General features: G+C 43.4%; 1 protein-coding gene across 1 annotated transcript in view; it reads right to left on the bottom strand.

The window, feature by feature from the left end:
• Positions 1 to 26792, bottom strand: part of GJE1 (gap junction protein epsilon 1) — a 52547-nt gene that overhangs the window by 9164 nt on the left and 16591 nt on the right. The gene's annotated exons all lie outside the window — the stretch shown is intronic.

Genomic DNA, 26792 nt, shown 5'->3' with positions numbered 1-26792 from the left:
TAATAAGGTGAAAAACCACGAACAGATTCTTTATAAGCAGAGAGGTGGACGAGAGAAATGGGCTAAGATTTGGGATGGCCAGTAGTTCTGAAAGAATCGTATTATTTATTTATTTAAATTATTATTATTTTTTTTTTTTTTATTCCTCGTCTTCTTTTCTCCTGCTCTTCCCTCTTCCCTTCTCCTTATTTTCTTTTGAGGGGGATAATGGGGTTAAGCGGGAAAAATGTTGAAATTTTTTTTTTTAATAAGCTCTAATTGCACGATGTGTATTTGCTTTTCACAGTAATAAAGATGTTAAACTTAAAAAAGTCTAGAGTCGCTGATGAGCAGTTTTCTTCACCCACCTACTGAAGAAACTACTCACCAGCAGCACCAGCTGCAGAACCTATAGCAGAACCTGAACTAGTAGCTTGTGGCATACTTGGACTGCACCCTGCCACCGCACATCGAAGATCCCCTGGACTACTGGGCAGCCAAACTTGATTTTTGGCCGCAACTGGCCGAGTTTGCCCTGGACAAGCTTTCCTGCCCGGCCATCAGTGTGGCATCAGAGCGGGTGTTTAGTGCGGCAGGGGCCATAGTTACCCAAGGATAACTGGCCTGTCCACCCAAAATGTGGAGAAACTGACCTTAGTGAAGATGAATCAAGCGTGGATCAGCCAGGATTTTCAAACACCAGTGCCTGATGCATCAGACTAGATCATCCATGGTGCCACACCTAAACTTTGTCAAAAGAGACCTGTTTCTTCCAGCTACCTGCTTCAGCTACTATTCTGAGGCTGCCACCTGCCTGATGCCACACCTGCTGCCAGGTCCTCCTACTGCCACCCACCATCTTCAGCTGGTACTGGTATTCCCTCCCCACTCTGTCACTGGGCCACTCTGTGGTCTCCTCATGCTGCTGCCACCTCCCCAATAGGTGGTCTCCTCATGCTGCTGCCACATCACCACTCTGTGGTCTCCTCATGCTGCTGCCACCTCAACACTCTGTCATTGGGCAACTCTGTGGACTTCTCATGCTGTTCCCACTCTGCCCACTCCATGACTGGGCCACTATTTTGCCTTTTTGACCTGGTTGACATCATAATTCATTTGACCCTTCTTCTGATCTGTCAGAAGGAAGGAAAAATGAGAATCACAAGGGATCTTGTTTATGTAGCAGCTGTAAGGCCTGTATGACATGGTCCCTATTTTGCATGAGAATTAGCTTATGATTTGGTAGCCAAAAGCAGGAGTGGGTACAAAACACAGAAGACATGCAAATATTCCATTCACGTGTCATCTCTGTTTTGGATCCACTCCAGTTTTTTGGGGGGCTTTAGCAATACTGATGGATTACTTACCAAATGCTGACCGAGTGAAGGCGAAAGCTCAACAGACAGGATCAATTTTTTTAGGGTTATTGTTCTGACAGATCAGAGGAAGGGTAAAATAATCAGTGACATAGTAACATAGTACATAAGGCCGAAAAAAGACATTTGTCCATCCAGTTCGGCCTGTCATCCTGCAAGTTGACGGCAACATAAACCTACTGCTGACACCCTCTCCACTCTGTCAGAGGGGTTCTACTTGTATAAGCGTTTAATAGAATAGGTTCTGTAGAAATCTATGTGGAATTAGCTGATGACGATGTAACAAAAAATGCGCTTTTTCATGCTATAGTAGGATCTTGGGCCTCTGCAAAGTTCTTTATACTTGGTGCTAACATTGACCTGTAAGGCTGAGTTCACACTTATTATTATTCAAATAAGTGAAGTGTGCAGTGATTCTAAGAGCGACGCCTGTCATCTGCGTGTCATACTGACTCACAGTATTGTTTCACTATCACAGCAGACTCCCTATGCGTGTTTCTGCAAGGCACAGTGTTCTTCATCATTATATAGGCTCTCTGCAGCCAGGAAATAGCTGTTTTTTAACGTGATTCGCCACGACTAAATTCGGATCGAATTGAATCTTTTTGGAAAATTCGGCAACCCGACCAAATCAAATTTTTTAGAAATTCGCTCATCTCTAATTATAACTATTACAGGCAGTGTGGGGGCATTATAACTATTACAGGCTATGTGGTGGCATTATAACTATTATAGGCTATGTGGGGGTAATATAACTTACAGGCAGTGTGGAGGCATTTATAACTGTTACAGGTAGTGTGGGGACATTTATAACTATTAAAGGCAATGTGGGGGCCTTATAAGTATTACATGTAGTGTGGGGGCCTTATAACTATTACAGGCAGTATGGGGGCAATTATAACTATTGCAGGCATTGTGTGGGGGTATTTATATTTATTACAGGCATTATAACTATTATAGGCACTATACAGGCATTATAATTATTGTGAGCACTACAGGGGGCATTATAACTGTTGGGGAGCATTATAAGTACTAGGGTACTATATGAGAGCATGATTACTGCATGCACTATATAGTATAATACCTACTGGAGACACTTTGGGGGAAATATTTTCTACTAAGGGGCCATCATTATTACTGTGGGTACTATGGGTGCATTATTATTTGGTACAATATGGAAGGCACTGATACTAACGAAGGCACTGAGAGAGAATTATAACTATTGGTGGGGCTTTGGAGTTTGCTATTACTACGGGGGGACTATCTGCATAGCATTATTGTTTCTGCAGTATAGTATATGGGGGAGCACAGTGGTCAGAATACTGGGGGTAGCAGCAGAATAGGGGCATCAGGTAATAAGTCGAATAATCAGGCCTTCTCATTAGATGTCATATGGCTATTGAGCCAATCAGCAGCTGACCTCTAATGTACCAGCCTCTACTTTGCTGCCCCTTCGAGCTCCGAGCTCACCAACACTACAGTTCCTGTGGGGGCTAAATATCCAACCAGCTCAAGATACAAAATGATTATATAATGTATACAGTGAAGGTGTATCTACTGTAAGTGTAGTCTATGTGTAATTTATATACTGTATGGTGTATAGTACTTACAATACGTGTTTGTATATGGTGTATGAATGTGTGTAGTGCACACTATATATGGTGTATGCATATTTATATGTAAGTGTCGTATATATGGTGTATTTGTGTGTAGCATATACACTCACCTAAAGAATTATTAGGAACACCTGTTCTATTTCTCTTTAATGCAATTATCTAGTCAACCAATCACATGGCAGTTGCTTCAATGCATTTAGGGGGTGGTCCTGGTCAAGACAATCTCCTGAACTCCAAACTGAATGTCAGAATGGGAAAGAAAGGTGATTTAAGCAATTTTGAGCGTGGCATGGTTGTTGGTGCCAGACGGGCCGGTCTGAGTATTTCACAATCTGCTCAGTTACTGGGATTTTCATGCACAACCATTTCTAGGGTTTACAAAGAATGGTGTGAAAAGGGAAAAACATCCAGTATGCGGCAGTCCTGTGGGCAAAAATGCCTTGTGGATGCTAGAGGTCAGAGGAGAATGGGCCGACTGATTCAAGCTGATAGAAGAGCAACGTTGACTGAAATAACCACTCGTTACAACCGAGGTATGCAGCAAAGCATTTGTGAAGCCACAACACGCACAACCTTGAGGCGGATGGGCTACAACAGCAGAAGACCCCACCGGGTACCACTCATCTCCACTACAAATAGGAAAAAGAGGCTACAATTTGCACGAGCTCACCAAAATTGGACTGTTGAAGACTGGAAAAATGTTGCCTGGTCTGATGAGTCTCGATTTCTGTTGAGACATTCAAGTGGTAGAGTTTGAATTTGGCGTAAACAGAATAAGAACATGTATCCATCCTCTGATGGCTACTTCCAGCAGGATAATGCACCATGTCGCAAAGCTCGAATCATTTCAAATTGGTTTTTTGAACATGACAATGAGTTCACTGTACTAAAATGGCCCCCACAGTCACCAGATCTCAACCCAATAGAGCATCTTTGGGATGTGGTGGAACGGGAGCTTCGTGCCCTGGATGTGCATCCCTCAAATCTCCATCAACTGCAAGATGCTATCCTATCAATATGGGCCAACATTTCTAAGGAATGCTATCAGCACCTTGTTGAATCAATGCCACGTAGAATTAAGGCAGTTCTGAAGGCAAAAGGGGGTCCAACACTGTATTAGTCTGGTGTTCCTAATAATTCTTTAGGTGAGTGTATATACGGTGTATGTAAAGTGAGTGTAAGGGGTATATATTATGTATGTATATATGAGTGTATTGTATATGTGGTGTATTTGTGTGTGTAGTGTATACAGTATATGGTGTATTTATTTATGTGCGTAGCGTATAACTGATGTATTTGTGTGTAGTGGACATATGATGTGTGCGTAGTGTATACATGGTCTGTTCATGTATGCATACACTCCCAACCATCCGTGATTCGGTATAACTACTGTGTGGGGTCACAAAGGGGACTGGGAAGGATTAGGACATATGTATAGTATATGAGCATAGATAGACACTGGGCATAGGTAGAGGTGTGGCTTAACGTAAAAAAAAGAAAGAAAATTGCTATGTTGCGTTAAGCGCGCAACTGATGTGCATCTGTGTTTTTTTTTAAAGTTGAGAGATATGTGTGTGTAGTGTAAATATGGTGTATTTCTGTGTGTGTAGTGTATATATGGTGTATTTATGTGTGTGTAATGTGTATATGGTGTATTTCTAATGCTGCATGTCTGCCATTGAACAGGGAACGTGTTGTCGTGTTGTTAAAATTTTGAATCCCACCCCTGCCCTGACTGGATTACACAACATCAGCACAGAAGGAGGCTGCCGCTCATTCCTGTGCTGATGATTATACTGTCACAGCAGGCCAAAAGCTCCCGGAAGTGCTGCAGGTAATAAATCTATTTACATCACACAAGATTCTGTGTGTAAAGACAAAGATGAGAACAACTCGCCACCATTTCTCTGCCACAACAAGTCAACAATAAGACAACGTGAGAGAGGGTACTATTGCGCTGCCACTCTTCTCTAAAACCTCGGTGTCTGGAGTTGCCCTAGGTGTAATCCCAGGGGGCAGCGGCTGGGTTCCAAACGTGAGCCCTGCCTGGACTACACTGCGTGCAGAATTATTAGGCAAATGAGTATTTTGACCACATCATCCTCTTTATGCATGTTGTCTTACTCCAAGCTGTATAGGCTCGAAAGCCTACTACCAATTAAGCATATTAGGTGATGTGCATCTCTGTAATGAGAAGGGGTGTGGTCTAATGACATCAACACCCTATATTAGGTGTGCATAATTATTAGGCAACTTCCTTTCCTTTGGCAAAATGGGTCAAAAGAAGGACTTGACAGGCTCAGAAAAGTCAAAAATAGTGAGATATCTTGCAGAGGGATGCAGCACTCTTAAAATTGCAAAGCTTCTGAAGCGTGATCATCGAACAATCAAGCGTTTCATTCAAAATAGTCAACAGGGGCGCAAGAAGCGTGTGGAAAAACCAAGGCGCAAAATAACTGCCCATGAACTGAGAAAAGTCAAGCGTGCAGCTGCCAAGATGCCACTTGCCACCAGTTTGGCCATATTTCAGAGCTGCAACATCACTGGAGTGCCCAAAAGCACAAGGTGTGCAATACTCAGAGACATGGCCAAGGTAAGAAAGGCTGAAAGACGACCACCACTGAACAAGACACACAAGCTGAAACGTCAAGACTGGGCCAAGAAATATCTCAAGACTGATTTTTCTAAGGTTTTATGGACTGATGAAATGAGAGTGAGTCTTGATGGGCCAGATGGATGGGCCCGTGGCTGGATTGGTAAAGGGCAGAGAGCTCCAGTCCGACTCAGACGCCAGCAAGGTGGAGGTGGAGTACTGGTTTGGGCTGGTATCATCAAAGATGAGCTTGTGGGGCCTTTTCGGGTTGAGGATGGAGTCAAGCTCAACTCCCAGTCCTACTGCCAGTTTCTGGAAGACACCTTCTTCAAGCAGTGGTACAGAAAGAAGTCTGCATCCTTCAAGAAAAACATGATTTTCATGCAGGACAATGCTCCATCACACGCGTCCAAGTACTCCACAGCGTGGCTGGCAAGAAAGGGTATAAAATAAGAAAATCTAATGACATGGCCTCCTTGTTCACCTGATCTGAACCCCATTGAGAACCTGTGGTCCATCATCAAATGTGAGATTTACAAGGAGGGAAAACAGTACACCTCTCTGAACAGTGTCTGGGAGGCTGTGGTTGCTGCTGCACGCAATGTTGATGGTGAACAGATCAAAACACTGACAGAATCCATGGATGGCAGGCTTTTGAGTGTCCTTGCAAAGAAAGGTGGCTATATTGGTCACTGATTTGTTTTTGTTTTGTTTTCGAATGTCAGAAATGTATATTTGTGAATGTTGAGATGTTATATTGGTTTCACTGGTAAAAATAAATAATTGAAATGGGTATATATTTGTTTTTTGTTAAGTTGCCTAATAATTATGCACAGTAATAGTCACCTGCACACACAGATATCCCCCTAAAATAGCTAAAACTAAAAACAAACTAAAAACTACTTCCAAAAATATTCAGCTTTGATATTAATGAGTTTTTTGAGTTCATTGAGAACATGGTTGTTGTTCAATAATAAAATTAATCCTCAAAAATACAACTTGCCTAATAATTCTGCACTCCCTGTACACACTAATAATATGAGTGAAAACTGCCAGTGAAATAGGAACCCGCGCTATGTCCCAGACACGTCCCTAAAGTGTTAAAACTGGTAAGAACTATTAATATAGGTTAGTGTGCAACAATCTCAGCATACAGCGATCTCACCTGGAATGTAGCGCTGTTGGCTGCTTCCGATATCTGTCTCTTATCCGACAATATTCTTTCCTATAGGGTCTTCTGCCTCTGTCTTTAAACCTTGTAATAGTTAAATTCCTCTGTTCTTTCGCCTCCCCTCCTCAACACACGCCGCACTGGCCGGTAGCTGGCGTGGAAGCAGGGAAGCTTGAAAAAAAAACTGGTCCTGTGTGACATCAAACCTCTAGGTACGAGTACCTCAGGGGGAAAAAAGACCATCCATCCCTGACGAAGAAACACGAGTGTTTTCGAAACGTGTTGGATGGTCTTTTTTCCCCCTGAGGTACTCGTACCTAGAGATGTGAAGTCACACAGGACTTCTTCTGGAACCTGTTTTTTTTTTTCAAGCTTCCCTGCTCCCACGCCAGCTACCGGCCGGAGCGGCGTGTGTTGAGGAGGGGAGGCGAAAGAACAGAGGAATTTAACTATTGCAAGGTTTAAAGACAGAGGCAGAAGACCCTATAGGAAAGCATATTGTCGGATAAGAGACAGATATCGGAAGCAGCCAATAGCGCTACATTCCAGGTGAGATCGCTGTATGCTGAGATTGTTACAAGCTAACCTATATTAATAGTTCTTACCAGTTTTAACACTTTAGGGACGTGTCTGGGACATAGCGAGGGATCCTATTTCACAGGCAGTTTTCACTCAAGTCAACAATAAGGTTAAGTTAATCATTCTTAAAATGGCACTAACCAGCAGTTTGGGGCTTTACACTTATTATCTGTCGCTGACTCTAAGGGGGAGATTTATCAAACTGGTGTTTGGAAAATGAAAGGTGAAATTTGGTTGCTATGGGCAAATAAGCCAGGTCTACTTTACACCAGTTTGACTAATTTTCTTGGCAGAGGGATGTGATATTCTAAGGGAGGTGTGAAACACCAAAAGTAATACAGAAATATCAAATGTCTGACTCAAGCTGTGTATGCACCTGAAAGGGAACCTATATAGAGCCAGTACCCTACCTATGCCTATGCACATTAATAGGGAGAAAGCTGTCAATTGGCAACAAGTGAGAGGGTGGAGCCTGCATCTCATGAAGAAATTAGACTGATTCGTGCCTCCTTCTGACCAAAAGCCTTTTGTTTTGGAAGAAATTGCCTTAAGTAAAGTAGTCAATGAATTAAAAACAAGTTTCGTTATAGCATACAAGCTTTTAGTCATAAGGTTTCCTTATAAAAGGTTACATATATTCAACAATATCAAGGTAACACCTATTATAATTTAATCTCTATCAAATACTATAATTAATTAATAAGCAATGCTGTAAAACATACCTCAATATAATGAAAAAAGACCTTCTGTACCATATGTGAACTCTGAAGCAAAAGTTGCTGCTGGAGTGACTAGTAAAACAGGCTCCCTAGAAACTAGAATTTATCAGCAGACATGTTCAGTGGGTTCTCTTCCATGGAGCATTGATCTAAAAGATATCCATTACACTTCCAAAGTGACTATTGTTACAACCATTATATCCCAAAGGAAACAATGCATTTATTGAGTAGGGATCATTTCCCATAACAAGCAGACCTTTTCAGAACTCTCTTTTTCTTCAATGATCGGAGAACTTGTATTTATATCTTCCTGACCAATGAGATTGTGTTCGCCTTGCCCATGAAAATGGACATGGGTACCTGCTGGAAACTCCAATTTAGCAAAATATGCTGTCTCAGGAGAGTCAGTTCTACTTGGTTCTCTTACAGTTTTACCTGACAGCATGAAAGTTAAATCTTATTAAATTAGCAAAACCTGATCCCAAGCTGAAACTAGCAGAGGTGGACTGGCCATAGACCCTACAGGGAAATTTCCTGGTGGACCGATGGCTGACAGCCGGGTACATAATGATCTGATGCTGTAGGTATTAATAAATGCTAGGAGCATCAGGTACTGTACTTAAGAACCTGGCCAATCGCAGCAGGAGCCCTCCTGAACTGTATCACTGTCCTCAGGGCGGTCATACAGTTGAATAGTGGGCTGCATGCGCCAGTATTTTGTGCTGCACTGTGGTATTTGCTTCTGCTGAGGCAGTATTTTGTGGTATTTGGCTCTTTTGAGGAGGTATTTTATGCTGCACTACAATATTACAGGCCCTACCTACTTATTTTGTCCCTGCCTACTTGTGTTGCCCCACCTTCTGTCAGTTTGTACGTACTTACAACATAGGTCCACTTTTAGCTTTTGTTTTCCCAGGGCCACTTTAAGTTCCCAGTCCACACAGGAATACTAGCAAAGTTTATATCCATAGCAACACTATTTTTCTGCTACAATAAGACTCCAATAAATTTTCTCATTTACACCAAATCATCTCTTCTGAATCGAGAAAAGTTTAAGACATTATCGAAGTTTACAGCTAAAGTATTTTAGTATTTTTTAGCTTGATGACTTTCCTAGGATCCTTTAACCCCTTAAGGACACAGCCCTATTTCACCTTTAGGACCAGGCCATTTTTTGCAAATCTGACCAGTGTCACTTTAAGTGCTGATAACTTTAAAACGCTTTGACTTACCCAGGCTGTTCTGAGATTGTTTTTTCGTCACATATTGTACTTCATGACACTGCTAAAATTGGGTCAAAAAAGTAAATTTTTTTGCATAAAGAAATACCATATTTACCCAAAATTTTGAATAATTAGCAAATTTCAAAGTTTCAGTTTCTCTACTTCTGTAATACATAGTAATACCCCCAAAAATTGTGATGACTTTACATTCCCCATATGTCTACTTCATGTTTGTAGCATTTTGGGAATGATTTTTTGGGGATGTTACAAGGCTTAGAAGTTTAGAAGTAAATTTTGAAATTTTTCAGAAATCTTCAAAATCCCACTTTTTATGGACCAGTTCAGGTTTTAAGTCACTTTGTGAGGCTTAGATAATAGAAACCTCCCAAAACTTTGTTAACCCTTTAGGTCTACCACAAGACTTCATGGCAAATGGACATACATTTTAAGAATTTTGATTTTTTTGGAAAATTTTCCAATATAATAATTTTTTTCATGGAAAAAAACAAGGGTTAACTGCCAAACAAAACTCAAAATGGGTTGCCCTGATTCTGTAGTTTGCAGAAACACCCCATATGTGGTCGTAAACTACTGTTTGTCCAAACGGGAGCACATAGAAAGAGGGGAACACCATATGGGTTTTGCAAGGCATATTTTGCAGGACTGGTTTTGTTTATACCATGTCCCATTTGAAGCCCCCCGTTGCACCCCTAGAATAGAAATTTCAAAAAAAGTGACTCCATCTAAGAAAGTACACCCCTCAAGGTATTCAAAACTGGGTTTACAAACTTTGTTAACCCTTTAGGTGTTCCACGAGAGTTAATGGCAGATGGAGAAACAATTTAGAAATTTCAATTTTTTTGAAAATTTTCAACTTTAACCCATTTTTTTCAGCAATAAAGTAAGGGTAAAAAGCCAAACAAAACTCAATATGGGTTGCCCTGATTCTGTAGTTTTCAAAAACACCCCATATGTGGTCGTAATCTACTGTTTGGCCAAACGGGAGCACATAGAATGAGGGGAACGCCATATGGGTTTTGGAAGGCAGATTTTGCAGGACTGGTTTTGTTTATACCATGTCCCATTTGAAGCCCCCCGTTGCACCCCTAGAATAGAAATTTCAAAGTGACTCCATCTAAGAAAGTACACCCCTCAAGGTATTCAAAACTGGGTTTACAAACTTTGTTAACCCTTTAGGTGTTCCACAAGAGTTAATGGCAGATGGAGAAACAATTTTGGAATTTCTATTTTTTGGAAAATTTTCCATTTTAACCCTTACTTTATTACTGAAAAAAATGGGTTAACAGCCAAACAAAACTCTAAATGGGTTGCCCTGATTCTGTAGTTTGCAAAAACACCCCATATGTGGTCGTAAACTACTATTTGGCTAAACGGCAGGACATAGAAGAAGGGGAACGCCATATGGTTTTTGGAAGGCAGATTTTGCTGGACTGGTTTATTTACACCATGTACCCTTTCAAGCCCCCTGATGCACCCCTAGAGTAGAAACTCCATAAAAGTGACCCCATCTAGGAAACTACGGGATAAGGTGGTTGTTGTTTTGGGACTATTTTAGGGGTAAATATGATTTTTGGTTGCTCTATATTACACTTTTTTGAGGCAAGGTAACAAAAAATTTAAATTCTAAAATTGTTTCTACATTCGCTATTTAATTTTGTGGAACACCTAAAGGGTTAACAAAGTTTGTAAAGTAACTTTTGAATACCTTGAGGGGTGTAGTTTCTTAGATGGTGTCACTTTTTTGGAGTTTCTAGTCTAGGCTAAATCAGGGGGGCTTCTAATGGGACATGGTGTCAAAAGAAACTGTCCATCAAAATCTGCCTTCCAGAAACCATATGGAGTTCCCTTCGTTCTATGCCCTGCCGTGTGGCTATATAGCCATTTATGACCACATATGGGGTGTTTCTGCAAACTACAGAATCAGGGCCATAAATATTGAGTTTTGTTTGGCTGTTAACCCTTGCTTTATTACCGGAAAAAAAGGATTCAAATGGAAATTTTGGCCAAAAATTGGTGTTTTGGCACCGTTTATATTTTATATTTTTAACGCTGTTCATCCGAGGGGTTTGGTCAAATGTTATTTTTATAGGGAAGATTCTTACAAACGCGGCGATACCTAATATGTCTACATTTTAGAATTTATTTAGATTTTACACTACATTATCATTTTAGGAACCCAAAAAAAATATTTTAGTATCTCCATAGCCTGGGAGCTAAATCTTTTTTTTTTTTAATTGGGCGACTATCTAATGTAGGGGCTCATTTTTTGCGGGATGAGATGGCGGTTTTATTTGCAATAATTGGGGGTGCATATGACATTTTGTTCGCTCGCTATTACACTTTTTTGTGATGTTAGGTGTCCAGAAATGGCATTTTTTTACACTTTTTTTTTTTTTAACGCTGTTCATCCGGGGGGTTGGGTTACATGTTACTTTTATAGAGAAGATTTTTACGGACGCGGCGATGCCCAATATGTATGGCTCTCAGACTTTGGAAACAATAAGCAGGCATCCTAAAACTACGGCCCTCCAGATGTTGTAAAACTACAATTCCCACCATGCCCTGCTGATGGCTGTAGGTTGTCTGGGCATGCTGGGAGTTATAGTTTTACAACATCTGGAGGGCCGCAGTTTGAGGATGCCTGCACTAAAACTAATATTTTTTTTCCCAAAAAAATATTGTTTCTGTGTCTCCAAAGTCTGAGAGACATAGTTTTTTATGTTCTCTAGGGGACTGTTGTGGATTATAAAAATTTTGTACTCCATGGAAGTGTGATACTCCCTAAAGCAATCGATAATGCAGAGGCCCGGATGATCGGGGCAAGTGTTACATTGAGTAGTGGTGTCCTTCCGTATCCCCCTCTTGTGACACACTCTGCATCTTTTTTGGTTTCGTCCCTTCTTTCCAGTATGGGGGACCACACCTGGAAAATGTTGGCCAGGGACGATCCGGGCGCCTCCAATTCCCGAGGTACTCCGGCCTGCTCTTTCCCGGTCCGAAAAGATCAGGTCTTTGAGGACTGCCTCATAGAATTGGAGGAATGTCCCTGTGCTGCCAGCGCTTCGGGATAGTACAAAAGAGTTGTACATGGCAACCTGTACCAAGTAGACCGCAACTTTTTGTACCATGCCCAGGTTTTGCGCATGGCGTTATATGGCTTGAGGACTTGATCAGAGAGATCAACTCCTCCCATATACCGATTGTAGTCGACGATACAATCGGGCTTGAGGACCGTTGCCGCGGTACCTCGCACAGAGACGGGGGTGGTGCCATTACCGTGGATTGTGGACAGCATAAGGACATCCCTCTTGTCCTTATACCTGACCAGCAACAGGTTTCCACTGGTAAGGGCACGGGTCTCACCCCTGGGGATAGGTACCTGGAGGGGGTGGGCAGGGAGGCCGCGTTGATTTTTCCGCACGGTCCCACAAGCGAACGTGGATCTGGCGGCAAGGGACCTGAACAAGGGAATGCTGGTATAAAAGTTATCCACATACAAGTGGTAACCCTTATCCAGCAGTGGGTACATAAGGTCCCACACGAGTTTCCCGCTAACACCCAGAGTGGGGGGACATTCTGGGGGTTGAATACAGGAATCTCGCCCCTCGTACACACAAAATTTGTAAGAGTACCCTGAGGTACTCTCACAAATTTTGTATAGCTTCACGCCATACCTCGCCCGCTTTGTGGGAATGTATTGGCGGAAACTGAGTCTCCCCTTGAACGCAACGAGAGACTCATCAACCGCGACCTCCCTTCCAGGTACGTAGGCCTGCTGAAATTTGGCCCCAAAGTGATCGATGACCGGCCGTATCTTATACAGCCGGTCATAGGCAGGATCACCTCGGGGGGGACATGCTGCATTATCGGAATAATGCAGACATTTCCAGATGGCCTCAAACCGGGAGCGTGTCATGGCCGTACTGTAGAGTGGGGTCTGGTAGAGGATGTCCCCACTCCAGTATTGCCTGACACTGGGTTTTTGCACTAGACCCATATGCAGCAGGAGGCCCCAAAATGTCCTCATCTCGGCTGCACTGACCGGCGTCCAGCCACCAGGTCTAGCCAAAAATGAGCCCGGGCGCTGAGCAACGAACTGTTGGGCGTACAGGTTCGTCTGCTCCACCATCAGATTCACCAATGGGTTACTGAAAAAAAAACTAAAAAAGTCAATTTCAGTAAACCCCACTGTGGGAATCTGGATTCCTGGATTGCCAGCAAAATCCGGAATCTCGGGCTGAAAGTCCACTGGGGGACACCAGCTAAGTTCATCGGCAGGGGGCTCCGGTGGGCTTATTTGGTGGTCTGGGAAACCAGAACGAACCCCAGGGCGGCTCGTACTAGGGTGGGCCACAGGATCCCTAGCATGTGGGGCCCCTGGCTCCGCCTGGCGGCGTCTCCGCCGCCTTGGGGGCTCATCGTCATCAGATGATGATGAGGAGGATGCGGATGACAAAAGGAACGTGGGGTCATCCTCACTGGGGCTCTCGGAGTCGGAGGCAATCTGGGCGTATGCCTCCTCTACTGAGAACATCCGGCGGGCCATTGGTATGTGTGTGCGTGTGTGTGTAAACCTTTATTCTATGTGCGTGTGTGTGGGGGCACGGGTGTTCGCGTACTAAAAAATCCAAGCAAAAAAAGTGTTAGGAAAAAATAATAATAATAAAAAGTTCAAACTTGCTGATCAGCGGTGGGGCGGGCGATGCGCTAACAGTGGCCGCCGAACGCTAAGAGTGCCGGCCAGTCAGCGCATGCAGAAAAAAAAAAAAGTGGTGGTGGGGGGCTGGTGGTGGAGGGGGGGGGGGTAGGCGGGGGGGGGGGTCTAGGGTCTGAAAGCTGAAGCAAAAAAGTTTAGAATAAATGTGCTTTTTTTTTTTTTTTTTTTACTTTTCCCTTCTATCCCTGCCTAACGGTGCCTCTTCCTCACTGACCCTAACCTACCTGGAGGGCGATGGGTGCAGGAGGGTGATGGATGGCGATTAGGGGGACTCAGGAGCTGGTGCTGGATGGTGCTGCAGGGTGCTCGTGCAGAACAGGAAGAGGAGGGGAGAGAGGAGCGCAGGAAGTTTGAATCTCGCGCCTCTCTCCCCTGCACCAATCAGCACCCTAGACAGCAGCATTCAGCACCAGGGCCAGCACTGCCTCTCCAAATCTTCGGACTGTGATTGGTGGTGTATAATCACGCCACCGATCGCAGTCTTTTTCCGGTTCATCGGGTCACCGGAGACCTGAATGGACCGGAAACGCAGCAAACCGCAGGTCTGAATTGACCTGCGGTTTTCTGCGATCGCCGATACGGGGGGGTCAAATGACCCCCCCTGGCGTTGTTACAGGATGCCGGCTGAATGATTTCAGCCGGCATCCCGTTCCGATTAACCCCCGCGGCGCCGGCATCGCAATTTAAAGCCATGACGTACCGGTATGTCATGTGTCCTTAAGGACTCGGGAAACATGCCGTACCGGTACGTCATGTGTCCTTAAGGGGTTAATAAATGCCAGCTTTCAGCCAGAGAAAAAATACTGCATGCAATGGTATTTGTCCGACAGAAGGCCAGCATTTAAGCCGAAAACCAGACAGATCTCAGTCGGATCCCATTATAGTCAATAGGGATTCAGCAGTTGCAGCAGTATCTGGATATGGTAAACTCCGGTAGTCCGTTCCTCTGCGAGAACAGACTACTAGAGTTTGTGACACATATGAGAATGTAACCTTAGCAAAGCTTTAACAGCATTGCTAAGTAGAGTCAGTATTCAGTGTTCCACATTTTACTGAGCGCTGTGTGTAACATATAGAGGCTTCCAGTCTGCTTCTTGTTACTACCTCAGTCCCTGATTTTCTACATGTGCCCTATCACTGTCCATCACTCTGCCTATCTGACTTGTTATGCACAGGCACCTTCAGTGTTGCAGACTGAAGACAGACTCTCCTTATCAACGTTCAGAGCTTTGCTAAGACTTGTTAATCTGAAAAGACAAGGACTTGTTAAACCGAAAAGGCTAGAATTTGGTCTTAATTTTCATACAATACATGTTTTGTTCCACATGTATTATGTGGGTTAGATTTTTTTTTTCTCAAGCAGTAAGAATGGCTTAGGGAGAAAAGGACATGGCTTAAGACACACCAATGTGTGCCACAAAATAATCTGACCAGTAGGTACTGTAAAGTTAGACAAAAGTTCCTAAAGATGCACCAGATTTATCGTCCAGCATGAGCTGCTTTAATCAATTTGTCACATGTTTAGACTATTTAGTTGGTAATTTACACACTCCATATTAGACAGGATTAGTAAATCTGCCCCAAAGTACTAAAAGTTGTCAAATCAATCATAAGGTACCCTCTTGATCCATCCCCAACTTACAATCTACTTCTTAGTGATGACTTTTCCCATCGAATAACTTACTGTTTTCGGTTTCTCTTCTCTTCCTCCTCTATATTTCATTTTATTGTGAACGTGCACCTTTCATTTCAGGTGTCATTTTGGAATAAGCTGTTGTATGTTACATAGTAACACAGTTTGTAGGGCTGAAAAAAGATGTTTGTCCATCCAGTTCACCCTGTTTCCTGCAAAGTTAATCCAGAGAAAGGCAAAAAAAAAAAACTTATGAGCTAGAAGTCGGTTTTCCTCATTTCATGGGGAAAAAATTCCTTCCCGAAAATCAGGCAATCAGAATAACTCCTTGAATCAACAACCCTTGTGTGTACATGAGGAAGAACATTATATCTGCCCATTATATGACTTGTCTGCATTATTCACCAGTTTTCCCTTCTACAGGCTTTATCCCTCCTAGTTTCCCTGAGCTTGTAGGTGGAAAGTAGCTACTATGATGTCTCGCATACACTGCACACAAAAATAAGAGGCAAAATTCATAAATATAGAACATTTGGTGTTGCAGAAAATGTTCCTAAAAATAATAGTCTTGAACAACTTTGCGTAGCTACTGACAGAAACCACTTCCATCATCCAATTAATGGGTAAGTACGTCATTATTCCACACAAGGGAAACAGGGTTCTGTTTTTCGTGGCCCACCCTTTACTACTGATTTCTACAATGTTTTTTGAAAGTACATTGCCTATTAAAACTTCTTATCCCAATTTCCTTTTCTATTAATAATATCACATGCTAAAGAAGTTATATATTTATAAATGAATTCATTTGTACTATATAATTAATAGCTTATAGTTTTGATGGTGAAGTCATAAATGCTGATCTTATTTTAGGCAAGCGCAGCCTGTGGCTCCTTAGATATTCATCTAGGTGCTTTTTATTCCTTCCTGTATAACTCATTGGAGACATTTTGTATTGCTGGAAATTCATCACTGTTCTAAGGCTAGATTTAAATGTGTGGTGGAGGTTACAGCAGGAGCCTCCATCACAGATTCTGGCAAAAAAAGGATAAAATATTGCTGCATGCTGCACTATTTTGTCTGACAGAATGCTAATGGTTTGGCTGGGTGAGCCTCTTGGGTTTAATTCTGGATTTTAGGGTACCACTTTACGTCATTATGAAAGTATTGTTAATGTTCCACTTGGAAACATTAACAATAAGTCCGGGGAAACCATCTCTTTACAGGTGGTTTCACACAAAGAGCCACTTATCAAAGCTATCTTAAAAAACAAATGTATTTCTTGCCCAGAGCAAACAATCAGAGCTCAGCTTTCATTTTATTAACTGCTCTGGTAAAATGAAATCTGCACTTTGATTGGGTGCTATGGTCAACAAAGATAGTTTTGCTTTTAGATATCTGCCCATAGTCTTTTTGGTGTATTTGCTGTTTTAATGGCTTTTTTTGTGGCCTTTTCTTTTTTATGCAGCCACATGTAGCTACACAATCTATAGTGCATGGCATTTTATTCTGGGGGTTTTATGTCAACATCTATGTAGGAGTTGAAAAAATTGCAAAATACATAAAAATTGCTAATACCCCCATCCTCCCTCGCACACACAAACAGTAAATAATGTAAGTTTTTAGCACAAAAAAGACTGCAACTTTTTGCCCATTTATGCTGCACTCCCTGATTTTCTTAAAAGGCAGGAGTGGCATTGCCTACAGAGTTAGGCAAGTTTACAATTTATCTATGCCAGGGAACTAGTGCAAATAACACCTGAAATCTATGCCAGCTCCTAGTTGGCATCAATTTCAGTTTCTGCAACACTGACATGTTCCTCTTAACAAATTTGGCACACCTTACACCAGCGTATTTTTCTTATTAAGACTTATTAAAAAAAAAAAAATTCCTCCTTGTGTGTGAAGGAATCCCACCCAAAATGTATACAAACAGAATAGTTTTTTTTTTCTGTGGCAGATCACACTCACAAGCCCTCTCAAATTCTAAATGCAATAGCCACACTAAATAGAGTCTCTTTCCTTAGGCTTCATTCACACGTCTGTGGAAAATGGTCCGTGAGATACCGGACTGGCGTGTTCCACAGACGTGGAGGTTTAGGGTTGAGCAAACCCGAACTTTACGTTTTTTTGACCCCGGTTCGAGTTCGGTGTTCGGCAATTTAATGGCGCGTGTTGAAAAGCTGCAGGGCAGCCAATCAACAAGCATTTAACTCGTGTGCCCTTAGAAGCTACTAATGGCATGTCTGTGATTGGCCAGTGCAGCATGTGACCCAGCCTCTATATAAGCTGGAGTCATGTAGCGCCGCACGTCACATCAGCTCTTACTAGTGTAGGGAGAGGATGCTGCAGCTGTGAGGGAGAGATTAGGAAACAATTCGGGTGTTCTTGGTGTTAAATCTGCAAACTACAGCTATTGTTTTTGTGGGTACTATGCTATAATTTTGTACCCCTGAGCCCAGTTCCACAGAAATAATAAGCTTTAATCAGTCAGTTTGTTAGGTGGGCATCGGCGACCATTTTTGCAAGTGCAGTGCCCTTGCAACTGCATGTGTGCCAGGGACATTACTTTAATCCTGTTCTGGTAGCTCAGTGGGCGACATCTAGGCATTTTTTAAGGACACCTGCACTGCATATGTGCCAGGGGAAGGGAAAATAATATAGGTAATCCGTCTGTGACTTCTGGGCCCCGGGGGGGGGAACATATTAAAAAAAAATTCTGTGAAGTACCCCTGTGCTGAATATCTGACAGGGAAAATCTATTCATTAAATCCAGGGGGACAAATTCCCTTTTTTTGGCGGTAAAGTACCCCTGCGGGCTACAGTGCATACCTGCCAGTGAAAATAATTCAATTACTTTAGTCTGTCACTTATTTGTGTGACCTAAAGCAATTTTTTCTCTTTCTGACACTGGCACTGCATATCTGACAGTCAAATAAAACCAGTAAATACTGCTGTTACATTGTCGGTTGACAAATTCCCATTTTTTGTGCTAGAAAGAAATTTTTTTGGCCTGCGCTGCATTTCTGGCAGTCCAATAAAACCAGTAAATACTGCTGTTACATTGTTGGTTGAAAAAAAACACACTTTTTGTGCTAGATTGTACATTTGCAGCCTGCGCTGCATTTCTGACAGTCCACTAAAACCGTTAAATACTACTGTTACATTGTTGATTAAAAAAAGCACACTTTTTGTGCTAGATAGTACATTTGCGGCCTGCGCTGCATTTCTGACAGTCCACTAAAACCGTTAAATACTGCTGTTACATTGTTGGTTGAAAAAAAAAAAAACTTTTTATGCTAGATTGTACATTTGCAGCTGCATTTCTGACAGTCCAATAAAACCGTTAAAGGGAGTCTTTCACCTATACTGACCGTTTTTGAACACTAACAGCATGCTCAGCATTATAGTTCCCATATGTGAATGCTACTTACTGTTTAGCTGTTCGTCACTTATTTCCTTCAAAAAACACTTTTATCCAATATTCAAATTAGGTCTGAAGGTGCCCAGGGGAGGCGTTCAAGTGGCCAGTACCCAGGCCCCTCTTCGCTATTCATATGAAACCCCTCCCCTTTAAACACTCAGGCCGGCCCTAGGTTCTTCTTATTACTGCCTCCCTTCAGTGTGAAATCCTGTGGATGCGCCATTCATCCGAATCGCCGCACCTGCGCCCAGCATTGCCCATTATGGGCATCGGCATCCTAGCATTTATTGCGCATGCGCCTGCCCCAACATCCCGATCTAGCCGGCGGAAGTAAACAGCCGCATCGGAGGGCTGTTAACCCTTTCACTGATAATTTCTTTTGGCAGGGGGCTCTAATCACATGGTGTATATGTGGGGATGACTTTTAAGAGTGGGGCTGTGTCTGACTTAAAAGAATTGGTGGACACCTACTTCGCAGCATCACAACTAAGGGATGGCAAAGGAGTAGAGAGATGATACTGCGCCGACCCGCCCCCCCTTCTCCGGCTTCAGTACAGCCCTCCGATGCGGCTGTTTACTTCCGCCGGCTAGATCGGGATGTTGGGGCCGGAGCATGCGCAATAAACGCTAGGATGCCGATGCCCATAATGGGCAATGCTGGGCACAGGCGCGGCGATTCAGATGAACGGCGCATCCGTGGGATTTCACACTGAAGGGAGGTGGTAATAAGAAGAACCTAGGGCCGGCCTGAGTGTTTAAAGGGGAGGGGTTTCATATGAATAGCAAAGAGGGACCTGGGCACTGGCAGCTTGAACGCCGCCCCTGGGCACCTTCAGACCTAATTTGAATATTGGATAAAAGTGTTTTTTGAAGGAAATCAGCGACGAACAGCTAAACAGTAAGTAGCATTCACATATGGGAACTATAATGCTGAGAATGGTGTTAGTGTTCTAGAACGGTCAGTATAGGTGAAAGACTCCCTTTAAATACTTCTGTTATATTGTTTGAAAAAAAACACCCTTTTTGTGCTAGATAGTACATTTGCGGCCTGCGCTGCATTTCTGACAGTCCAATAAAACCATTAAATGCTGCTGTTACATTGTCGGTTGAAAAAAACCTAACTTTTTGTGCTAGATAGTACATTTGTGGCCTGCGCTGCATTTCTGACAGTCCACTAAAACCAGTCAATACTGCTGTTACATTGTTGGTTGGCAAATTCTCATTTTTTGTGACCGTGAAGTAATTGTATTAAATTCGCCTGTCACACTGTCATGTGACCTCAAGAATTTTTTTCTCTTTATGATACCGGCACAGCCTTACTGTCAGTGAACTAAATTGTTGACTATTGGCGGTTACATTGTCGCCTGACATAAACCATCTGTTAGTTTGGTGGGTGAACGCAAAGAATGAGGAGAGCATCAAATAAGGGATGTGGCCCTGGTCGTGGTGCTGCTGGTGTTGGTGGAGCTCCTGCAGGGAGAGGACGTGGTCAATCTGTGCCAGCTACACACACAAGTGAAACACCTTTCTCAGGTGCGAGTAGGCGACATAACCTTCAGCGTTATTTGGTAGGCCCGAATGCAGCTCTACAAATGGTGAGGCTAGAACAAGTACAGGCGATAGTAGATTGGGTGGCTGACAGTGCCTCCAGTTCCTTCACATTGTCTCTCACCCAGTTCCCTGCTGAAATATCAGCGTTGCCACTTGCAGCCCATGGCCATCAGTCTTTCACCTCACCCCCTTGCAAATCAGCCAAGCAGTCTGAGCCCCAAGTCATGCAGCAGTCTCTTCTGCTTTTTGATGACTCTGCTAGAAGGGTTTCCCAGGCCCATCCACATAGCCCTGCCCCAGAAGTGGAAGAGATGGAGTGCATCGATGCCCAACACTTATGTTTCAGGATGAGTACATGGGAGGACCATCGCAGCACTTCTCGGATGATGACGAAACACAGGGCCAACTGCTGTGGCTTTCTGCAGTGTGCAGACCGACAAGGAAGGCAGGGGTGAAGACTGGGTGGAAGATGATGTGGAGGACGATGAGGTCCTTGACCCCACATGGAATCAAGGTCATGCGAGTGACCTGTGTAGTTTGGAGGAAGAGGCAGTGGTCGCACAGAGCCACCAGCACAGCAAAAGAGGGAGCAGGCTGCAAAAGCGTAGCGCCGTCCCCTAGACAGTATGCCTGCTACTGCCCACTGCACCAAGGGACCGAGCACACCAAAGCCAGCTCCAAGTAGTTCCCTTGCGTGGCAGTTCTTCAAACAATATGCTGACGACAAGACACAAGTGGTTTGCACGCTGTGCAATCAGAGCCTGAAGCGAGGCATAAACGTTCTGAATTTGAGCACAACCTGCATGACCAGGCATCTAAGTGCAAAGCGCAAGCTGCAGTGGAGTAGACACCTCAAAAACCAAGAAAGGTCTCTGGCTCCTCCTGCTTCCTCTTCTGCTGCAGTCTCTGCCTCTTCATCCTCCTCTGGAGTGACAGTGGCACCTGCCCCCCACAAACAGAGGATGTGCCAGCAACACCACTACCTCGGTCACCAAGCATCTCCACAATGTCCCATGGAAGCGTTCAGCTGTCTATCTCCCAAACACTGGAGCGAAAGAGGAAAAAAAAAACTACCCACCCCAATTCCTGGCCCTGTATGCCAGCATTTCCAAATTCCTTGCCTTTGAAATGCTGTCATTCCGTCTGGTGGACACGGACAGTTTTAAGAATCTGATGGCGGTGGCTGTCCCACAGTACGTTGTGCCCAGCCGCCATTACTTTTACAGGCGAGCCATCCCTTCCCTGCACAACGAAGTGGGGGACAAAATCAGGTGTGCACTGCGCAACGCCATCTGTGGCAAGGTCCACCCAACTACAGATACGTGGACCAGTAAGCACGGTCAGGGACGTTATATCTCCCTAACAGCACACTGGGTAAATGCAGTGGCGGCTGGGCCTGAGGCAGATAGCAGTTTGGCGCATGTCCTTCCACCACCGAGGATTGCAAGGAGTTTCTCTTTGCCTCCTGTTGCTTCCTCTGCCTACTCCGCTTCCTCATCCAGTCAGCGTAACACCTTCACCACCAACTTCAGCACAGCCAGGGGTAAATGACAGCAGGCAGTTTTAAAACGTATCTGTTTGGGGGAAAAACCCCACACCGCGCAGGAGCTGTGGACGGGCATGGAACAACAGACCGATGAGTGGTTGGTGCCATTGAGCCTCAAGCTCGGCCTGGTAGTGTGCGATAATGGGCGAAATCTCGTAGCAGTTCTGGGCCTAGCCGTTTTGACGCACATCCCTTGACTGGCGCATGTGCTGAATTTTTTTTAATAACTTGACCCACCCTCTCCACCCAATCAGATTTCAGCCATTGACCTCACTTGGATGTGGTATCCCTTTCTCAGGCTCCCTCTCCGGCATGGAATCCTGATTCCCTGTTACCCGTGATCACCATGGTAGGCGCATAAAAGAACATTGAAAGTTGATAGAGAAAATATTCAATAGGATCGTGGACATCACGGGGACGTGCGATCAGGCAGAAGTTATCTAGAGTCAACAAAGCGGCAGCTGGGCCTCTCCTGTATAACGTTTCCTCGTAGCAGTTCTGGGCCTAGCCGTTTTGACGCACATCCCTTGCCTGGCGCATGTGCTGAATTTTTTTTAATAACATGACCCACCCTCTCCACCCAATCAGATTTCAGCCATTGACCTCCCTTGGATGTGGTATCCCTTTCTCAGGCTCCCTCTCCAGCATGGAACCCTGATTCCCCGTTACCCATGATCACCATGGTAGGCGCATAAAAGAACATCGAAAGTTGATAGGGAAGATATCCAAATGGATCGTGGACATCATAGGGACGTATGATCAGGCAGAAGTTATCTAGCGTCAACAAAGCTGCAGCAGGGCCTCTCCTGTATAACCTTTTCTCATCCAAAATACCGCAGTGACATTCCATGTAATTTTTTCTTACTCATTCCAATAACAGGGCATCTTAAGAGTCCTGTATTGTTATTTATCGTCACTACCTCTCCGAGTCGGGAGTGGGTAATTGCTGCGTGCCTCCTGCCTTCCTTCGATTTTTCTGCTTTAATAACTTGTTCCACATATCCACCCAATCAGATTTCAGCCACTGACCTCACTTGGATGTGGTATCCCTTTCTCAGGCTCCTTCTCCGGCATGGAACCCTGATTCCCCATTACCCGTGATTACCATGGTAGGGGCATAAAAGAACATCGGAAGTTGATAGAGAAAATATCAAATTGGATCATGGACGTCACGGGGACGTGCGACATGGTGGAGCAGTATGTGTGCACACGCCTACACGTACTGACTGATGGGTCTGCCCCCTTCAACTTCTGGGTCTCCAAATTGGGCACATGGCCTGAGCTTGCCCTTTATGCCTTGGAGGTGCTGGCCTGCCCTGCAGCCAGTGTATTGTCTGAACGCTTGTTTAGCACGGCATGAGTGGGTTATCACAGACAAGCGCAGCCGCCTGTCCACAGCCAATGTGGACAAGCTCACGTTAATTAAAATGAACCAGGCAGGGATCCCACAGGACTTGTGCGTACCTTTTGCAGAATAGACATGTATACCGGCATCACCCAGCCATTGTTGTGTGAAGGCTGCCTGGGGTCTGATGCAGGCCCCAAACCAGCCTTGAGTAATTTCCAGCAGGCTGCACCTCTCTGGTGCAGCCTGCTGGTCAATGTCAGAATACCTTTGCCATTAAAATGCAATGCACTATAGGGATAGTGCATTGCATTTAAAAAGCAATCAAAAAGCTGTCTGTTATAGTTCCTTTGTGGGACTATTAAGTGGTAAAAAAAAAGTAAAAAAATAAAATAAAATCATTTATTCAATAAAACAAAATCCCATAAAAAATGACGCTTTTTTTCCCATTGAAAATACGTTTTTCAATTAAAAAAGTTGCAAAAAAAATATCTTCCCCATGTGTTTGGTATTGCCGCATCCGTAACAACCCGGACTACATAAATATCCTGTAAATTATCCCCTATGGTGAACACCGTAAAAAAAATAATAATTTGAACACAGAATTACTAATTTATTGTTAGTTGCCACCGAAAAAACTTAACAACAAGCGATCAAAAAGTGCAATTTACTCCAAAATTATACCAATGAAGAATAGAAGTCGTCCCCCAAAAATCAAGCCCTCACACAACTCCATATAAAGAAAAATAAAAAAGTTATGGGTCTTGGGAAGTGGAAATGCAAAAACATTTTTTTCTTTAAAAAAAACTTCTTCACCCCAAAATGGTGCCATTAAAAACTACAACTTGTCCCGCCAAAAAAAAGCCCTCATAAAGCTATATAGATGGAGAAAAAAATAATGTATAGCTCTTGGAACACGATGATGAAAAAAGGAAGAAAAATGCTTGGTCAGTAAGGCCCAAAACAGGCTGGTCACTAAGGGGTTAAACAGAGAGAGGAGGTGATTGTAGGGTGTTGATGGGTTGTCATGGCAGCCAAGAATATAATAAAGGCTCCTAGGTCTGTTAACTTCATACACCAGAGGCAGGATCTACTAGGAAAGTCTGTAAGCATTACGCTGACAGGGATAATACACTGCAATACAGGAGTATGGCAGTGTATTGCATAGAAGATCAAGCCTTCATATAAGTTCATGTTTTTTAAATAAAAAGAAAAACATTGTTAGTTAAACACAAAAGTACACATAGTTATTATCAGCACATAATTAACAACCCAAACTAAAATGATCACATTATTTATCGTACATGTTAAAACCATTAAAAATAAAATAAAAAATAATGCCAGAACTACTGTTTTAGCATATCTGCAATCTTCAAAAATGTAATATACCCCAAAATTATACCAATAATTTTACCTTAACTCTCAAAATAAGCCATCACATACCACTGTTAACAAAGCAGAAAAATTACAGCACTCAAAATATGGAGATTTTTTAAAATGTTTTTTATTGTAATAAAACATAAAAAAATTATATAAATTTGGTTATCCCCATAATCCTACTATCCCTTAGTGAAAACAAAATAAAAAAGCTCAAAAACGTTTTGAATTTTTTATTTTTTTCCAATATACCCTCAAAATAATTATTAGAAGATTTTCTGTTTGTTATAGTTAACCTAAATTGATGGCATTAAGAAACACAACTCCTTCTAAAAAAACAAGTCTTCTACATTAATGGAAAAATTTAAAAAAGTTATCACTTTACAAAGGGATGGATGAAAAAACAAACAAAAACATTGAGTAGTGAAGGCTACGTTGCGTCCTTAAGGGGTTAAAGATCACTTCAGACCAATGGAAATGTGTTTCATCAGTCAGAACAGCTTTGTTCATGTTTTTGCATTTGTAAAGTTTACTATTGCCAGAAAACAAATTCATATGCAAGACAAATGCTTATGCAACTATCACAAACTGCAGTGGTTTTAACTGAACACCAACCTTCCCCAATCTTATCACCTGAGATCCATATCTCTCATGTAATTCAACATGCCTGATACTTCGTTCCTCCAACATTTGCCACAGGATGGTTGGCACACCTACATATTAAAGCTCAGTGAATTTCTTGAAATTCATTTTGGGTCCAATTCTAACGAATCAATCGAAAGATTCAATTCAGAGTCAAATCCATTCTACCTGAATCAAAGTTGCTTTGATTGGCCTAAAAATTGGTATTTGAGACTCTGAGGTCTCCTAGAATTCCTATTTTTCTCTTGTCTTTCTTTCTTTCTTGTTCTCTTTCTCTCTCTCTCTTGCCATCTCTTTTAGGCCTCATGCACACGACCGTTGTGTGCATCCGTGGCCGTTGTGCCATTTTCAGTTTTGTTTCGCAGACCCATTGACTTTCAATGGGTCCGTGGAAAAATCGGAAAATGCACCGTTTTGCAGCCACATCCGTGATCCGTGTTTCCTGTTCGTCAAAAAAATATGACCTGTCCTATTTTTTTGACGGACAACGGTTCATGGACCCATTCAAGTCAATGGGTCCGTGAAAAAACTTGGATGCACACAAGATTGGCATCCGCGTCCGTGGCCGTTGGCAACTTTCACACAGATGGATCACAGATCCGTCTGCATAAAAGCTTTTTAAGATATGAGTTTTCACTTCGTGAAAACTCATATCCGACAGTATATTCTAACACAGAGGCGTCCCCATAGTGATGGGGACGCTTCAAGTTAGAATATACTGAGAACTGTGTACATGACTGCCCCCTGCTGCCTGGCAGCACCCGATCTTTTACAGGGGGCTGTGATCCGCACAATTAACCCCTCAGGTGCCACACCTAAAGGGTTAATTGTGCGTATCATAGCCCCCTGTAAGAGATCAGGTGCTGCCAGGCAGGAGGGGGCAGACCCCCTCCCTCCCCAACTGGGACTCCGATCGGAACTCTCCACTGCCACCAATGATGGAGGATTCGGAACGTGATTTTAACTAGGGGGGGGGAGATGTGAGGCCGCACTGGCCACCAATGATGGGGGATTTGGAACGTGATTTTAACAAGGGGAGGGGGGGAGATGTGAGGCCGCACTGGCCACCAATGATGGGGGATTCGGAACGTGATTTTAACTGGGGGGGGAGAGGGGAGGCCGCACTGGCCACCAATGAATATAATATTGGGGAGGGAGGGGGTCTGCCCCCTCCTGCCTGGCAGCACCTGATCTCTTACGGGGGCTATGATACGCACAATTAACCCTTTAGGTGTGGCACCTGAGGGGTTAATTGTGCGGATCACAGCCCCCTGTAAAAGATC

This window comes from Bufo bufo, chromosome 4 (assembly GCF_905171765.1).
Source record: "Bufo bufo chromosome 4, aBufBuf1.1, whole genome shotgun sequence".
In the NCBI taxonomy this organism is placed as follows: Eukaryota; Metazoa; Chordata; class Amphibia; order Anura; family Bufonidae; genus Bufo; species Bufo bufo.
This window is presented reverse-complemented; position numbering and strand designations above follow the sequence as displayed.